Source organism: Triturus cristatus, chromosome 6, assembly GCF_964204655.1.
Source record: "Triturus cristatus chromosome 6, aTriCri1.1, whole genome shotgun sequence".
Taxonomy (NCBI): domain Eukaryota; kingdom Metazoa; phylum Chordata; class Amphibia; order Caudata; family Salamandridae; genus Triturus; species Triturus cristatus.
The window spans coordinates 954,311,149-954,315,926 of NC_140589.1; positions in this window are offsets into that span (position 1 = coordinate 954,311,149).

Consider the following 4,778-nt stretch of genomic DNA (forward strand, 5'->3'; position numbering starts at 1 on the left):
TCAGGCTAAGTCTTGAAGGAGTGTTAAGCTTATTGTTTTACCATAATAACCTCTTGAATAACCAAATGAAAGAGTAGCCCACACAGGTATTTATATAAAATATATGTATTTATTCTAGACAGAATCCCACAGTCTCTTTATGAAGCTGTGGCAAAGTTACAATATCAAACAAGCATTGATAGACACAATAAATAGCACTATTAACATTGGGCCCCAGGGGGGGACCAAACCGTATACTAAAAAAGTGGTATAAGAACCACGACAATTCTACAGGCAATGCCTAGTGCATTCAAGATCGCTGGCCCCTTAAGAATCCACCCCAGGTTATGAGGAAGGGGACCCACGGGAGGAGCGTGCAGTGGAAGTAGCTGCTATCGGGATCTCTATTACAGCCTATGGAGAATGTCACGGTTGGAAATAAACAGTTTAAAAATACTTCTAGCAGGAGTACAAAGTTAAAACTTTAGACTTAAGCTTTTGAGGAGCCCACTACCACGAGAGTACCGAGGTACCACTGTTACCTGCCCCAGGGAAGCCGGGGGCATAGGTCGATTCTGGTGTCGGGTTGTGGGCTGATTTTCTATCGGAAAATGTTCAAAAGTTCTGCTAGCCAAAAGCGTCGATGATTCCGTGAAGATCAAAGATGTGAAGATTGCAGAGAAGAACCTGAAAGCAGAGGGGACAGAGTCTGGGTCACGGCAAAGTGACCAGGAGGCTCAAAGCAAAGAGCCCTTCGATGTCGGGTGCTTCAGGTGGAAAGTGGTGTAGCTTGGATCTGCAGCCACGGGCTCCGGGAGGCTTCAAGGAAGGCCAGCTTCAGGAGGGCGACTGTCCCACGTCGGATTAGGGTCGCTGCTGTGTTAGTGTCCGGATTGAATCCACTAAGCCTTGGCAACCGCAACCCACGAAGGATAAACAAATCTGCTACAGTGCAGACCCACGAGGTCTGGGAGAGGTCTCCTTTGGAGAGACTGTAGAACAGGCCTGGAGCAACCAGGGGAACTCTTGATTCTTGAGATAGACCTCCGCTAGGGCCCACAAGTCGAGAGACAAGGGACCGCGGGAGGCGGCAATTTGGAGTGCGTAAAAAGGCACCCACGGGCCACCGGAGGGGGCTAGGGAGCTGGTCTTTGGCGCAATTGATGTAGAGTGGTTGGCTCGAAAACGGGCCAAAGCACAACTTCACCACTGGTCAGGGTCGTGTGCTACGCAAGAGGTGGCCGGTGTCCTGGGGTATTGGGGATCTCGGCACCCACGCGGTCCACGGTGCCCAAACTCATTGAGCACACTCACTGGCCTCTGGGATGCGCTGGAAACCCACCTCAAGGGTGCTGTAAGTCGTCGAAGTCCGTAGGAGCAGCGAGGTTCCAACCGGGTCCCTTGCAGTGTTTCAGGTGCCTGCCAAGCAGGGGGATAACTCCTTTATCCCAAGGGAGATTTCTTCCGTCAGCTGGGCAGCAACAAGTCGAAGGTCACGACTGTAAAGTTCAAGATTAATCTGAGGCTCTGGGGCCACGTTATTCACCTTTATCCCCAAGATTAGGGGAGTGTCCAGAGTAGTGTCCACCAATGGGAGGTGAGGCGGGAAAGAGTGGCTACACCCTCTACCCTTTGTGTGTTTCCCGCCTGGGCGAGGGGCAGGATGCCCCTGAACCGGTTCCAAGCGGTGTATGCAGAATGAGGCTTCTGCAGCTGCCTACGTGCAACTCTGAAAGGACATTTGGTGCACCCACCCTGTTCCAATCCACATTATCCTGTCTGGGGAGATGCTAGCACCTCCCTGCCACAGGAGCCCTATTGTCCAGCTGGCGAGGCTGGGGTTTTCCCCAGCAACAGCCAGCCAGGGTCGTGTAGGTGGTGGGCAGTAGCCATTTTGTGTTACTTGTGCACTTTTAAATTGGTGTCCGAAATCTACCGCTTTTCCCATATCGCCCCTCTAGCAGAGGGGAATCGTACCCTCATGCCCATGGCTGGACTGGGGGTATGATTCCTACATGTTTGACATCAAACACGATATGGTTCTGTGTAGCCATTCTCAAGTTATCGCGTTATCGCGATAGACTTATAATGCGGTTAAGAGTATACGGTATGGCTACACTACAAACAACCCAGCAATGATTTTACGAAGGTTGCAGAGAGGCCCTACTCATGTAGGGGTCCCCCCTCACACATACCTCAGCACCCTGCCTTGCAGGATTACCAAGGCCTGCTATAGGGGTGACCTATGAGAGTATATGTGTTGTAATGGGGTGGGATATAGGGTACCTATATCCATGTAAGGGGTGCCAGCACCATCTTACCCAGACTACAGTAGTGGTCTGGTGGTGTCAGTTTGTATGGCAGTCCCAGGGTGGCACAATAAGTGCTGCAGCCCTGGTAGGCCTACTGAGGGACCCATGCCCTGGGTACCTAGGGTACCATCTACAAGGGACTGTCAGGGCATCCTTAGCATCCAATTGGTTTGTACCTAGGGTACTTCACATCAGTTTTAGGGAGAAAGCAGATAGTCTGGGGTCCTGGATAGCAGGATCCCAGCCAGACTAGTCAAAAACCACTCAAATACAAGGCAAAAAGTAAGTTGGGGGCAACCATTAGTCAGATTCCACCTTCCTACATAACCCCACCCCAAACAAAAGGAGATAAGGCCAACCTTGTCTAGATAAGCCTTTATTTCCTGAGTGGCCATATAAGGAAGAACCTGCACTAGCATGGTTGCTCCCTGTCTCATGGTCCACTTGGGAAATCCTACCCCAAGGTGTTCTAGAGTTTCTCCAAAGTCTAGGGGAATTACCTGTATTGGTTTTTGGTACAGAGGTGGGCTGGTGGGGTGTCTGAGTCTGGAAGTGAGCCCCTATTTGGGTTGGTCTCAACCTCCTCAGGTCACTGGTCACCATGGAAGCCTTTCTGCCCATGACTGTGTCATATCTGGCCCTAAGGGTCAACCTCTGGCTGCCTACAGCTGGGGGTTGGATCCCTTTGGTTGGAGTAGTGGAGGGCACTGGAAGGTTTGTGGCAACTATGCCCCAGGTTTCCCTGTGCTCAACATCATCCATTTGAGGGGTACCTATACCTAGGGGTAAGGGGGATCCCTCAGTTTGTAGAGGAATCTTCACCTGGCTGAAACTATTCTGCTGGGTGTCCCTAATCTGCTGATGAGGGGGTTCCTCTGGACAGGGGCCCATTAAGGGTCCACTGACCTCCCTGATCTCTGCAGCCCTGTGCTGACTGAGGCAGGGTAGAGAGGGGCAGGATACCTGCTCCAGACTGGGTACCACCTTGGAAGGATCCCCTGCCATCAGAGAGGTGGCCAGGCCTGGCCTGTCCACTTCTGGGGCAGTTACTTCACAAGGGGCAGGATCAGTTCCCTGAGAAACTTGACCCTTACCTTTAGTCTGGTGGGGGGAGGGCTGTTCCTCACCCCCTATGCTCTCTGTTTGTGTGGAGTGATCCATAGTTTCAGGCTTCACTCCCTTTATTTTCTCCTGGGGTGGAGGTGAAGCCCTCAGGGTCTCATCCACTCTCTCAGGGATTCCTACCATTTTCAAATGGGCCTTGTGATCTACCTCAGCCCAGGCTGAGATTTCCAGATCATTCCCCAGTAGGCAATCTACAGGCAAGGTTGGGGACACTGCCCCTCTCTTTGGGCCAGTGACCCCTCCCCAGCTGAGATTTACTTCTGCCATGGGATGGTCTGTCCTAACTCCAACAACGTTGGTCACCTGGTAGCTAAACCCAGGTAAAAGCTGTTCTAGGGGCACTAGTCTCTTGGTCACCATGGTGACACTAGCCCCTGTGTCCTTGTAGGCCACTACCTTCTGACCATTGATCATGGGCTCTTGTCTGTACCTGCCCAGGATACTGGGACTCATGGTAAAGTTGGCAAACCCCATGCCACCATCACAGACTAGAGTTGCTTGTGTAGGGGACCTAGGTAGGCCAGAGTCCACCTGAGTTCCCCAAGAAAACACAACTAAGTTTTTGGGTGCACTCCCACCACCTGGGGGATTACTACTAGTAGCAACAGGAGGTGTTGGAGCTGCAATTGGAGGAACATTTTCTTTATTGCCATTCTTTGGACAACTGGAGTCAGTTTTCCAGTGGCCAGGTTGCTTACACACATGGCAATATGGTTTCTTGTTAGAAGAGGAAGGATTTTGGGACCCATCCCCAGCACTGGGTTTTTGGGGCCCTTCAGGGGACTTTTCTGTTTTATTATCCCCACCTTTCTCTTTAGGCTTGGTAGAATCTTTCTTCTGGTCACCACCTTGGTTCTTGGGCCTGATCCTGGTTCTGACCCATTTGTCTGCCTTCTTTCCCAATTCTTGGGGAGAGGTCAGATCAGAGTCCACCAGGTGCTGGTGTAAGAGTTGGTTTTGACAATTATTAAGAATCTGCTCCCTCATGATGAGATTATACAATCCTTGATAATTATTTACTTTACTGCCATTTAACCAACCTTCCAATGCCTTGGTAGCACAATCCACAAAGTCTACCCAATCTTGATCCTGTGCTTTTTGGGTGTCTCTGAACTTAAATCTGTATTGATCAGTGGTTAAGCCAAACCCATCTATTAAAGCATCTCTCAAGATATAATAATCATCAGCATCTTCTTCTCTTACAGAGAGGAGCTTGTCTCTACCTTTGTCTGCAAAGGAGAGCCACAGGATTGTTGCCCACTGCTCTACTGGGACCCTTTGTACTTTACAGGCCCTCTCAAGAGCAGAGATCCATTTGTGGATATCATCCCCTGTCTTATAGGGGGGCACAATCTTGTGGAG